This window comes from Thalassophryne amazonica, chromosome 9 (genome assembly GCF_902500255.1).
Source record: "Thalassophryne amazonica chromosome 9, fThaAma1.1, whole genome shotgun sequence".
Lineage (NCBI taxonomy): Eukaryota > Metazoa > Chordata > Actinopteri > Batrachoidiformes > Batrachoididae > Thalassophryne > Thalassophryne amazonica.
Window position 1 is genome coordinate 78805816 of NC_047111.1, and position 14892 is coordinate 78820707.

Here is a 14892-nt window from a genome sequence, read left to right on the forward strand (position 1 = left end):
GGGGGGGGGGTTGCCATTTTCACCTGGTATTAGCCAGGTCTCCGTTAACAGGAGAAAGTCCAGAGCATGATTGGCTCCATTGAAGTTCGAGGTTCAGTTTACCAGGCCAAACCAGGAGGAACACTGCTATCGGTGTTTGCTATCAAAATAATGCTCCTGTAGCTTCTAAAGCTTGTGGAAAATCAACTTAAACACTTGGTAAAAATTTAAAAAGGCTCAAGACTTGGCAAAGAAAGTTGTACAGGAAAAATATGAGTTAACTTAAAGCTTTTCGCATTGACTGGCGAAGAAGAGTTTGGAAACTCACAAATTCGCCTTTAATTTTAAACTCAACTAGGAAATTTTCTTCAAAACTCAGATGACTTGATTCATGCAATAAAGTTACTTGGAAAATTAGCAGAGTCATTTGAAAACTTGAGTAGCAAAAGGAACGACTATAGGGGAAAAAAAAAGGCAACAATATACTTACGAAGAAAGAGCAGAGACAAAACGCTAAGGTGGACAGAAAGCCGAGCGAAAACTAAGAGATGGACTAAAAAAACCCCAAACACCCCCCCACCCAAAAAAAAAAAAAAAAGTGATTCTCTTTCTCTTCAGGGTTCTTTTAAAGGGGGTTCCGCACATGGCCATAAGCTCGGCCCACTTGCCATCACATTGCTTTTACCAGAAAGTATTTGAAGAACGTAATACTTAAAATACATAAGCATCGGTATCAGTAGACCTCAGGACCTATACAGAATGTATGAGATATGGTTTGTGACAGAGAGGGACAGAAAAACAAAAATGACAAGCACATGCTTTTCATTTGTGGGTGAGTTTCAGAACGTCCTTGCAATATGATGCCACCAAACATTTCTGCAGTGAAGCGCAGACTTTGTGTACAAATCACTTTGAAAAAAACAAATGAATGGTCAATTCTCCGGTTAGCTGCTGGTCCTTCACAGAGGAAAGCTGATCTGTGTCAATTTAAAGTAAATGTCACTGAGCTCTGGTATATTGAAGAACCTCAGATTAATACACGAGATCATCAGAGGTTATATGGGCATCTTATTAAGACATAAGTGATTTTGATGGCGAACACAGAACATTCTGAAAACTTTAAATATCTCATTGATCCTACCTTGAATTCTCCCTTGGAGGACATGGTTGAGAAGAGGACTGCACTGGAATGCTGTACAACCAAACCTGCTCTTCATAAACTTGAAAAGAATGGGTGAATAACCAACAGTCACATTAGTGGTTTTTCAAAACAGTCCTCTGTCTGTTGACATGTTTATTTGTTTTTTCCCCCCTCTTCCACTGTGAGGGGACCATACCTTTGATCTCACTGTTAACATTCTTGGAACCTTTGATCTTTCACCTGTTTCTGATTCTGAACTGTGATCCTGATAATTCTGATTTTCCAGATCACTGATCTTTGGTTGTCGATCTTTAATACAGAGCTTTGATTTACAGACTTTTTATCTTGATCACATTGTTGCTATTTGATCCTGGTCTCTTATCTTTGGTTATGATCTTTAATGTTTGCTTGTCTTGTTTTGATTCTTGAATCTGGATCAATTAGGATCAAAGATAAAACATAAGATGCTTTACTAGACCCAAACCAAAGTTTAATCATAACTACCTTGACCAAAATCCTACGTCTCCACCAAAGGTCATTGAAATCCAATTATTTATTTTGCATTATCCTTCATCACATTTTCTTAATGCGCTCAAATCTTCAGGTGAGTTTTAACAAATTTTGTGTGAACACAAGAATTAAGCCCAACAATACATAAAAAATTTAGTGGTAGCACTGGAAGACATAAAACCTGCCTTGCTCTCTTTTCACCCATATGTGGTTGCATTATGGTTTCCTTAATGTGTTCATTTCAGAAACAGAGTCTGTCAGTCATTGCATATTGAGAAATCAGAGAGTAGCAGCTTTTAATGCTGCACTAGTCTGAGACCTGGATGGACTGAATCAATGCACAGAAAAGACGCTGCTCTTGCTCTTGTGGGTTATGCTTCCATTATCCTTGATGGAGTCCGGAACCTGAGATATAGACTCTAATCTATTTTGCCGGAGTTAATGCTGTCAGTTGGATCAGATGTCAGAGTAGATAAGGGTATACACTGAAAATACTGCACCAGAATACTGCACAGATGTTGTGTTCTGATGTATAACATGACAATAACACTTAAACACTTATAATCTTGTTGTATGAGCACACTTTTATTTAAATGATGTAAAATAAACATAATGAAATTGTCTAAGTTCTAACCTGATTCAAAATTGTAGCTTGGTTAGTGTGAGGGTTGATGTCTGGGTGTAAGGACCTTGAGGAAAGAAAAAGAAATGTAAGGCATATGACCAAGTGATTATTTTTTTTTTAGTGTGATCACATTTAAGATTTCTGATAAGTATTCCATGGGCCAAGCAGGTTTTCTGTACCACTTAAGGCGATGAAATGACACTTAAAATCCAGCCTCAGTGTACCATGGCCACACAAAAATGTACTACAGCCATCCCAGGGTGGCAGCTGCAGCCAGGTAGGGGTCAATGAAGAATTACGCAGAGGTCAAAATGTAAAAATGCTCCAGTCATGTTGGAAACTATATCACATTATTTGTCTGATCATAATGATTCCAAAAAGGTATAGTTTGGGCTATCTATGACTGAATGTTCTGGAGTTATGGGGTAAAAACAGCAAAAATGGTGACAAAGGTGTTGTGGGCTGCCTGCTCCATTTTCCTGCTGTTGCTGCTCTCTCCCTCTTCTCTGCACAGGTGGCGCACCTCAAGCTGATCGACACACCTGTTCCACATCTCATCAGCATCTGTATATGAACCTGGGCTCTGCACTCCATCCTCGCCAGAAACTCAGCGAACCTTCCAAGGTAAATGGCCTCTTTTGTGCGTTCCTACGCAGTTTAACCTCTTGTTAACTTTGAGCTTCCAGGCTCGTGCATTGTTCTCTGTATTTTTTTGCAAACCCATCTGAGATTTTCCCCAGCTCTGGATTTTTTGTTGCTGTTTTTTCAGCTTCAGCTTTCATCTGCTCTCTGGATTCAACTAAGACAAACTATTGCATATTGACTGTGAAACTTTCTGGAAGCCCTAATCAGTGCAACCTGTGTGTCTCCTCCAGACGGCGTCGACAGCTTGCAGGCGGCCACCTGACTTCGAATCCATCCACCAGGACTGAAGTAGTCCAGACTGCGGACCCCCTGGTTCCACCGCTGAGCGGGCCGGTCTCCACGTGGCTAGGCAGCTTTGCACATTTTATACTCTGTATATCCTCTGTAACACAGTTCTGGAGCAATAAATCCGTGTTTAACTTCTACTCTCTGCTCCCTGCTTCTGGGTTCGTCGTCCACTCACGCCCGAACCGTAACAAAAGGTCAGTTTCAGTTTGTAGAGTGGTCAAAAGTTAAAGGTGCTCCAATATCAGTAAAAAAAAGGTTGCACATTATTGTTTGGGTTAATAGGGTTCTACAAAGAAATAGTTTGCACCATCTGTCATGCTTAGTTATCATGTTACAGGGTAACATATGTCACATCATAGTGTCACGGCCCTCCCCTGCCTGTTGTGGGAGGCTTCCCACGGCAGGCAGGGGTGGGGCTGCTTGAGTGGTGGCACTTGTGCTGTGCTGTTAAAATGTTTGTGCTGTGCTCATTCACTCTCTCTGCTCTCTCCCCACCAGGTAACCCATTTGGTTTGTCTTTAGTTCATTTTTTGTTTTAGTTACTTTTGGTTTTCACACGCCAACACATTTGCACCTACATATTCATGCACCTTCTTGCACTGCATACACCACTGATTCTTACTTACATTTGCATGCTTTGTATTTATGTTGCATTTTATTATTAGTGTTTGTTAAATAAACTGTTTTAATTGGCCTGAACCTTTTGAGTTATTTCCCCCTCCCAGCTAGTTTGTTTGGGTTATGACTTGCCGTCGAGCCAGGCTTGTTACACGTGGGGGCTCGTCCGGGATTGGAGCATTGGAGTGTTCTCAAAAGAAAATGAAGCAAAAGTATGATAGGGAATGTGAATTGCGTGAATTTTGTCCTGGGGACAGAGTACTTGCTCTCTTACCGTTGGTTAATTCTCCGTTTCAGGCAAAGTATTCTGGTCCTTATACAGTTCTGCGAAAAGTGTCTGATCTAAACTATCTCATTGAAACTCCTGGACATAGGAAAACTTCTAAATTGTATCACGTGAATCTATTGAAATCTTACCACTCGAGATTCTGATCAGAGGGATACTGGTCATGTGGAGAGGGCAGTGTTGGCTGTTGTGCCTGTTACTGCCCCTGGTGGTCTTGATCGTGAGGAGGGGGGAGAAGAGGTAGCTGAGATTTTGAGAGGACGGTTAAAGAATTCGCAGACTTTGGAAAATCTTGGTACTTTAGTTGACCACTTGGATGTGGAGAAGCGTACTCAGTTAGTTGGGCTAATTAAAAAGTATCCAGCTTTATTTTCTGATACTCCAACTCAAACTCATTTAATTGAACATGACATAGACATCAGAGATGCTAAGCCTATTAAACAAAAATTTTATAGGGTTTCTGAGGAGAAGAGGCGACAGTTGGATTCTGAGGTACAGTATATGTTAAATAATGGTATTACAGAACCATCCCATTCTGATTGGGCTTCACCTTGTTTGCTTGTTGAAAAGTCAGACTCTACTTTTCGTCCATGTACAGATTACCAAAATGTAAATGGCATTACAAAAGCAGATCTCTATGCCCTGCCTAGGATGGAGGACTGTATTGATCAGGTTGGGTCTGCCAAGTATGTAACTAAGTTTGATCTTTTGAAAGGATATTGGCAGGTTCCACTTTCTCAACGGGCACGTGAGATTGCTGCTTTTATAACACCATCTGGTTTGTTTTCATACACAGTGATGCCTTTTGGACTCCAGAATGCTCCCGCCACCTTTCAGAGGCTGATGAACTGTGTAGTCTCTGGTCTAGAAGGGTGTGCAGTGTATCTTGACGATGTGGTTGTCTACTCGGATTCCTGGGAGGAGCATGTCCGGAGAGTGCATGCCTTGTTTGATCAGCTGGTGTGGGCCAGGTTGATTGTAAACTTGGCAAAGTGTGAGTTTCCCAGAGCCACAGTCACCTACCTTGGTAAAGTGGTGGGTCAAGGTTTTGTCCGTCCCGTGGAGGCTAAAATACAGGCCGTAAAGCAGTTTCCTCCTCCGACTACTAAAAAGGAGCATATGCGCTTCCTTGGGATGACCAGGTACTACCACTCCTTCTGTAAAAATGTTTCTATGGTAGTTGCCCCTCTGACCAACCTGTTGAAAGCCAAGGTTGAGTTTTTCTGGTCCTCGCAATGTCAGGAGGCCTTTGATTTAGTTAAGGCATTGCTGTGTTCCGCTCCGGTGTTGGCAGCACCAAGTTTTAGTAAACCTTTTAAATTACAGGTGGATGCCAGTCAGATTGGGGCAGGTGCTGTACTTCTACAAGACAATGATGATAATGTTGAGTGCCCTATAAGTTTCTTCTCCTGGAAATTTAATAAGTATCAATTTAATTATTCTGTAATTGAAAAAGAGGCTTTGGGCCTCATTTGGGCTTTACAGCACTTCGAGGTCTATGTAGGTTCCGGGTCGACTCAGTTGACTGTATTCACTGATCATAATCCACTGACCTTTTTGAAGTCTCTGCAGAATCCCAACCAGCGCCTTATGCGTTGGGCTTTGTTTTTACAACCGTACACTCTTGGTAAAGATAACATTATTGCTGATGCTCTTTCCTGTGCTCCTTTAACCTAATGTGTTTCTCTGCTCCTTTTTGCCTCACTATTTGTCCTCCTGCTCTTAAACTGCTCCCCAGGTACCAGGGCTGCTGGGTGGAGGTACAGACAGCTGGTGGAAGGGTGCAGAAAGTACTGTATGCACGGGTATTATTTTGGTTGGGTCTTATGTACGTAGGCCTGTTTGGATGAGAGTAGTACAGTCATTTTAAGGAGGGGGTGTCACAGCCCTCCCTGCCTGTTGTGGGAGGCTCCCCACGGCAGGCAGGGGTGGGGCTGCTTGAGTGGTGGCACTTGTGCTGTGCTCATTCACTCTCTCTGCTCTCTCCCCACCAGGTAACCCATTTGGTTTGTCTTTAGTTCATTTTTTGTTTTAGTTACTTTTGGTTTTCACACGCCAACACATTTGCACCTACATATGCATGCGCCTTCATGCACTGCATACACCACTGATTCTTACTTACATTTGCATGCTTTGTATTTATGTTGCATTTTATTATTATTGTTTGTTAAATAAACTGTTTTAATTGGCCTGAACCTTTTGAGTTATTTCCCCCTCCCAGCTAGTTTGTTTGGGTTGTGACTTGCCGTCGAGCCAGGCTTGTTACAATAGAATCCAGTGGATGTCGACTTGACTTGTTTGACCTTTACTTTGGAGACCAAATATTCAACACAGTCAAAGCTATTCCATTTATTAATCCTTTTATTTCAACCAATAATTTTCTTTTTTTTTTTTTACTGAAATTGGAGCATAACTTTTGGCCCCTGTACAAACTGAAACTGACCATTATTACCATTTTTGCTGTTTTTACCCCATAACTCCAGAACATTCAGTCATCGATAGTCCAAACTATACCTTTGTGGAATCTTCATGATCAGACAAATAATGTGGTGTAGTTTTCAACATGACTGAAACATTTGTACATTTTGACCTCTGTGTAATTCTTCATTGACTCCTACCTGGCTACAGCTGCCACCCTGGGATGGCTATCATACATTTTTGTGTAGGCCATGGTACACTGAGGCTGGATTTTAAGTGTCGTTTTGTCACCTTAAGTGGTACCGATTAGGTCAAAATTGATGACTGGCTCATGGACTAAAAGTCATGGCATATCATCAATCAGTGCAAGTAGTGCACGATACAATAAATTATTAAGTTCTACACGGTAAATGAAATGGTTACAGCTCAGGTCTCGGAGGATGTGCTGGTGCCACTTGTTGCCACTTGAGCTGCTTTGGGTCCTGAATGGCATCCACACAGGTAGACAATCAATCTGTACCCTTCTACCTGCTGTAGCCATGTGAAATATAATTGTTCCCTTGGCCTTTTCCAATTGCTGGGCTCCTCAGCACTGAATGACCTGCATGCTGGATCATGCACAGAGAAATGCACCACATGGTCAGAACATCAAAGCTGTAATCAATACTTCTCATCTGTTGTTTGTTTGACAAGAAGTCATTCAAGTAGTGCAAGGATCCTCTGATGAGACCTGGTAACCTAAGACACTGGAAAGTGTTCAAGTCTCACAACCAAACAGTAATACAGAAAGCACCAAAACCCTCAAGACTTGGACCTTCATTCTCCTGCAAAGCTATTGAATGGTAAATGGTAAATGGACTGCATTTATATAGCGCTTTTCCATCTGCATCAGATGCTCAAAGCACTTTACAATTATGCCTCACATTCACCCAGATGTCAGGGTGCTGCCATACAAGGCGCTCAGTACACACCGGGAGCAATAGGGGATTAAAGGCCTTGCCCTTAGTGATTTTCCAGTCAGGCAGGGATTTGAACCCAGGATCTTCTGGTCTCAAGCCCAACACCTTAACTAGACCATCACCTACCCAATATTGAAGTTACAAAACACCTCTGTCCAGCGACCTCATGAGTTCCAAAGCTCTTCCCTGCCATTTCTCTGTCTCAAAGACAGAAGACACAGAGACATGAATGTCACTACTGAGACAAGTGACTGTCTCTGCAAGTTCAACACTCTCAATACATGCACATTCTCTTCTGATGGCAAAGTCCAGGAAGTCACTGAAGGCCTGAATATTAGTCTTGAAGCAGGACAATCATAAACCCAAATCATTGTATTCTGTTTTTATTAACATTTTACACAGTGTCCCAACTTCATCGGAATTGAGGTTGTATTACAACCCCTGGCAAAAATTATGGAATCACCGGCCTCGGAGGATGTTCATTCAGTTGTTTAATTTTGTAGAAAAAAAAGCAGATCACAGACATGACACAAAACTAAAGTCATTTCAAATGGCAACTTTCTGGCTTTAAGAAACACTATAAGAAATCAAGAAAAAAAAGATTGTGGCAGTCAGTAACGGTTACTTTTTTAGACCAAGCAGAGGAAAAAAATATGGAATCACTCAATTCTGAGGAAAAAATTATGGAATCACCATGTAAATTTTTCATCCCCCAAACTATCACCTGCATCAAATCAGATCTGCTCATTGACATTGACCCTATGTGTCTTTTTGCAAGGAATGTTTTCGCAGTTTTTGCTCTATGGCAAGATACATTATCATCTTGAAAAATGATTTCATCTTCCCCAAACATCCTTTCAATTGTCCAAAATATCAACGTAAACTTGTGCATTTATTGATGATGTAATGACAGCCATCTCCCCAGTGCCTTTACCTGACATGCAGCCCCATAACATCAATGATTGTGGAAATTTAGATGTTCTCTTCAGGCAGTCATCTTTATAAATCTCATTGGAACGGCACCAAACAAAAGTTCCTGTTGTGAAAGTGTAGTGACACGGACCCACAACAGGGGGCGGAAATGAACGGTCAATAGATGAGCCAAAAATGAACAATTTAATGTTGTGAAGGAGCACAACGAACATACAGACAATCTCAGAATAAGATTTCAGTCAATCCACAAAGGTGACGTGTGGGCAGGCTCGAGGATAGAAGACGTCTGTCCTGAGAAGAGCCGGAACCACACGATTTCCGCCGCCACCGAACCTGGTGAATACTGGAGCCGCCAAGTCCCGAATTCCCAGGTGATCACCGTCCCCGACTGTCGGATCTGGTACTGCTGGCAAAGAACAAAGACAGTCAAGTGTGGGTGTGTGTACACCCAGTAACAATAACGGTGGGAATGCCACCTCCACCTCTCACTCAATATGCTGATGTATTTACAGTGATCCCTCAGAGGAAAAGAGTGCCGTCCTGCACTCACTCCACAAACTAAGGACCGGTACTCCTGCAAACACTCACAATAGATAGATTTAGAAAATTACCACAAAGGCTGAGGATATTACCTCCATTGAAGTACGATATCTCAGCGATGAGGTGGAGATGACGTCTGGGTTTTATGGAGTGGGATGATGAAGAATGAGTGACAGCTGTCAGGACATAATGAGTAACAGCTATCACTCCCGGCTGTGTCTGTGGCGGCAGCGCCCTCTCGTGCCTGAAGCCCGCACTTCAGGCAGGGCGCCTCTGGTGGTGGGCCAGCAGTACCTCCTCTTCTGGCGGCCCACACAACAGTTCCAGCATCATCACCTTGCCCAATGCAGATTCGAGATTCATCACTGAATATGACTTTCATCCAGTCATCCACAGTCCACGATTGCTTTTCCTTACCCCATTGTAACCTTGTTTTTTTCTGTTTAGTTGTTAATGATGGCTTTCGTTTAGCTTTTCTGTATGTAAATCCCATTGCCTTTAGGCGGTTTCTTACAGTTCGGTCACAGACGTTGACTCCAGTTTCCTCCCATTCATTCCTCATTTGTTTTGTTGTGCATTTTCGATTTTTGAGACATATTGCTTTAAGTTTTCTGTCTTGACGCTTTGATGTCTTCCTTGGTCTACCAGTATGTTTGCCTTTAACAACCTTCCCATGTTGTTTGTATTTGGTCCAGAGTTTAGACACAGCTGACTGTGAACAACCAACATCTTTTGCAACATTGAGTGATGATTTACCCTCTTTTAAGAGTTTGATAATCCTCTCCTTTGTTTCAACTGACTTCTCTCATGTTGGAGCCATGATTCATGTCAGTCCACTTGGTGCAACAGCTCTCCAAGGTGTGATCACTCCTTTTTAGATGCAGACTAATGAGCAGATCTGATTTGATGCAGGTGTTAGTTTTGGGGATGAAAATGTACAGGGTGATTCCATAATTTATTCCTCAGAATTGAGTGAGTCCATATTTTTTTCCCTCTGCTTGGTCTAAAAAAATAACCATTACTGACTGCCACAATTATTTTTCCTGATTTCTTATAGTGTTTCTTAAAGCCAGAAAGTTGCCATTTGAAATGACTTTAGTTTTGTGTCATGTCTGTCATCTGCTTTTTTTCTACAAAATTAAACAACTGAATGAACATCCTCCAAGGCCGGTGATTCCATAATTTTTGCCAGGGGTTGTATAGCGAATGAATCCAGTAACGTATTGGTGAATCCCACAAATTCTCAGAATTATTACAATTCATAATAAATATATTAACTTAATCTCCTCATCAACCAAGTTTATTTTTCCTATACCACTTATTCCAATAAAGAGGCAGAGAGGGGCTGGAGCCTATCCCAGCACAGGCGCGATACACCCTGGTCAGGACACCAGTCCATTACAGGGCCACATATAGACTGATAAACATTCACACCATCAATTTGAAGTTTGCATTTCACAAAACCTGCATGTCTTTGGATGTGGGAGCATGTGGAGGGAATCCATGCAAACACAGGGAGAACATGCAAACTCACAGAAAGGCCACAGGTGGGAAAAAACCCCAGAACCTACCTGCTGTGAGGCAACAGTGCTAACCACTAAGCCTCCATGTTTAGAAAGAAATTATCTTTTCTTCCTGCCATTAAGATTATTTTCCTTAATTACAGTAATAACTAATAACTAATTGGAATTACTAGGCAGTTGTCTCAGAGTTTCTGATACTATATGTTCAGTCGAGCTACCAGGTGTATTACTGACCTCTCCTGGATACATATAACATTACCTCAACTATCTAGTTGAGCTTTTGAACAAACTGACATTGACGCAAACACTTCCAGTAGTCATCAATACATTTTGTTTTCAGATGGGTCACGTATGGCAAACCCAAGGCTCTAGGGCCAGATTTGGCCAGTGACAACCTTTGACTGGATGTAAAGACTAAATCAGACAATTATTTTAATGTGGCCTCTAAGTTATTTAATCACTCAACTAAAACCATCATTTATTGGTTTTTTTTTAAAGTTACTTTCACATGTTTAAAACATCTCTCTTTTCAAAACTGAAGAAGCTGGTTACATCCACCAAGTAAGTAATAAAATCACTGGCGTTTATATATTTGTCTGTCTGACTGTTAGCAGGATTATGTCAAAACTATGTCACGGATTCTCACCAAATTCGCACCACAGATATATATTAGGGCATGGAAGACTCTACTGAATTTTGGAGGTGATCCAGATCCAGATTGGGGGATGTCAGAAATCTCAGATTGCTCTTGTTATACAGTAAAACAATGTCATTGCATTACTTTAAACATGTAAGTACTGGTACTTGGCTAGCTCTTGATGTATGTAACTGTATAGCCCACAGTGTAAATGAATTAACCCTGATCAAAATAATAACTACAGCTTTTATTGCCTCCAGTATCTACAAGGATTAGGGTTGCCAACCGTCCCTTGAAAAACGGAATCGTCCCTTATTTGGAAATAAAAGTGTGCGTTCCGTATTGACCTGAAACGGGACGCAGTTTGTCCCGTATTTCTGTGAGAATCAAAAAGTCTGTAAAATGTCAATGGAATTGACTGGCGCTTTATATGGAAACTTACGGTAAATTTGATCCCAGCCTCTCTCCTGCTTTTCACCAGTGAGCTGACAGACACGAGTTGACAATACAGAATCACTCTTATCTCATTGGTCGAGGGACATCTGCTCGCAAGAAGATACCGACGTCATGAGCCGACGACGGTCGCTGGACGACAATAACAAAGCAGCATGGCTGATATCTATACGGACACCGACACTACGGACAGCAATGTCTGTAACGTCGTTACTACTCCTCCTAAAAAAAACAAACAAACAAAAAAGAATGCAAAAATACAGGGGCGAATGAGAAAAGGAAAATGGCTGGGTGGAAAAGGTGTGCGACAACAGTATTGTTTACTTTTCAGACTTTATTTTTTGCACTTTTTATTACACTAAATGTGTAAATGTGCACTGTTACATTGTTTTGCACTGTTACATTGTTTTGGATGATGCTAATTTTCTATTGTTTTTTTTTGTTAATTTTTTTTTTTTTAATTTATACAATTTAAGTTAAGAGCAGGGGTGGTGGCCAAGTGGTTAATGCGCTTGGTTTTAGTTCGGAAGGTTCAGGGTTCAAATCCCACCCCTGCCACATTTCTCCATGTAATGTGGAGTTGCGTCAGGAAGGGCATCTGGCGTAAAACCTGTGCCAAATCAACATGCAGATCCACCTTGGATTTGCTGTGGCGACCCCGAGTGCAAACAAGGGAGCAGCCGAAGGGACTTACTTATACAATTTAAGTTAAGCAATAACACTACAGAGATTTATTTTTAAAGAAGACAGAATGCTCATATTGAAATTGTGATTGAAAATTTATTTTGCACTAAAAATAAATTGCTAAATAATAATTTGTTTTCCACATGTTCATATCAGAACAAATGCATGTATGCATCTACCTAAATTCAGGGTCAAGTCAACAGTAGGTAAGTCCCTTTGGCTGCTCCCTTGTTTGCACTTGGGGTCGCCACAGCAAACCCAAGGTGGATCTGCATGTTGAATTGGTACAAAGTTTACACAAGTTTTACGCCGGATGCCCTTCCTGACGCAACTCCACATTACATGTGGAAATGTGGCAGGGGTGGGATTTGAACCCGGAACCTTCTGAACTGAAACCAAGCACATTAACCACTTGTCCACCACCTCTGCTCGTCAAGTCAATCAATCAATCAATCAATTTTTTTATATAGCGCCAAATCACAACAAACAGTTTCCCCAAGGCGCTTTATATTGTAAGGCAAGGCCATACAATAATTATGTAAAACCCCAACGGTCAAAACGACCCCCTGTGAGCAAGCACTTGGCTACAGTGGGAAGGAAAAACTCCCTTTTAACAGGAAGAAACCTCCAGCAGAACCAGGCTCAGGGAGGGGCAGTCTTCTGCTGGGACTGGTTGGGGCTGAGGGAGAGAACCAGGAAAAAGACATGCTGTGGAGGGGAGCAGAGATCGATCACTAATGATTAAATGCAGAGTGGTGCATACAGAGCAAAAAGAGAAAGAAACAGTGCATCATGGGAACCCCCCAGCAGTCTACGTCTATAGCAGCATAACTAAGGGATGGTTCAGGGTCACCTGATCCAGCCCTAACTATAAGCTTTAGCAAAAAGGAAAGTTTTAAGCCTAATCTTAAAAGTAGAGAGGGTGTCTGTCTCCCTGATCTGAATTGGGAGCTGGTTCCACAGGAGAGGAGCCTGAAAGCTGAAGGCTCTGCCTCCCATTCTACTCTTACAAACCCTAGGAACTACAAGTAAGCCTGCAGTCTGAGAGCGAAGCGCTCTATTGGGGTGATATGGTACTACGAGGTCCCTAAGATAAGATGGGACCTGATTATTCAAAACCTTATAAGTAAGAAGAAGAATTTTAAATTCTATTCTAGAATTAACAGGAAGCCAATGAAGAGAGGCCAATATGGGTGAGATATGCTCTCTCCTTCTAGTCCCCGTCAGTACTCTAGCTGCAGCATTTTGAATTAACTGAAGGCTTTTTAGGGAACTTTTAGGACAACCTGATAATAATGAATTACAATAGTCCAGCCTAGAGGAAATAAATGCATGAATTAGTTTTTCAGCATCACTCTGAGACAAGACCTTTCTGATTTTAGAGATATTGCGTAAATGCAAAAAAGCAGTCCTACATATTTGTTTAATATGCGCTTTGAATGACATATCCTGATCAAAAATGACTCCAAGATTTCTCACAGTATTACTAGAGGTCAGGGTAATGCCATCCAGAGTAAGGATCTGGTTAGACACCATGTTTCTAAGATTTGTGGGGCCAAGTACAATAACTTCAGTTTTATCTGAGTTTAAAAGCAGGAAATTAGAGGTCATCCATGTCTTTATGTCTGTAAGACAATCCTGCAGTTTAGCTAATTGGTGTGTGTCCTCTGGCTTCATGGATAGATAAAGCTGGGTATCATCTGCGTAACAATGAAAATTTAAGCAATACCGTCTAATAATACTGCCTAAGGGAAGCATGTATAAAGTGAATAAAATTGGTCCTAGCACAGAACCTTGTGGAACTCCATAATTAACTTTAGTCTGTGAAGAAGATTCCCCATTTACATGAACAAATTGTAATCTATTAGACAAATATGATTCAAACCACCGCAGCGCAGTGCCTTTAATACCTATGGCATGCTCTAATCTCTGTAATAAAATTTTATGGTCAACAGTATCAAAAGCAGCACTGAGGTCTAACAGAACAAGCACAGAGATGAGTCCACTGTCCGAGGCCATAAGAAGATCATTTGTAACCTTCACTAATGCTGTTTCTGTACTATGATGACTTCTAAAACCTGACTGAAACTCTTCAAATAGACCATTCCTCTGCAGATGATCAGTTAGCTGTTTTACAACTACCCTTTCAAGAATTTTTGAGAGAAAAGGAAGGTTGGAGATTGGCCTATAATTAGCTAAGATAGCTGGGTCAAGTGATGGCTTTTTATGTAATGGTTTAATTACTGCCACCTTAAAAGCCTGTGGTACATAGCCAACTAACAAAGATAGATTGATCATATTTAAGATCGAAGCATTAAATAATGGTAGGGGTTCCTTGAGCAGCCTGGTAGGAATGGGGTCTAATAAACATGTTGATGGTTTGGATGAAGTAACTAATGAAAATAACTCAGACAGAACAATCGGAGAGAAAGAGTCTAACCAAATACCGGCATCACTGAAAGCAGCCAAAGATAATGATACGTCTTTGGGATGGTTATGAGTAATTTTTTCTCTAATAGTTAAAATTTTGTTAGCAAAGAAAGTCATGAAGTCATTACTAGTTAAAGTTAATGGAATACTGTTTGTTGTGATTTGGTGCTATACAAGAAAAAAGTTGATTGATTGAATAGAGCTCTGACTCTTTGTCAGCCTG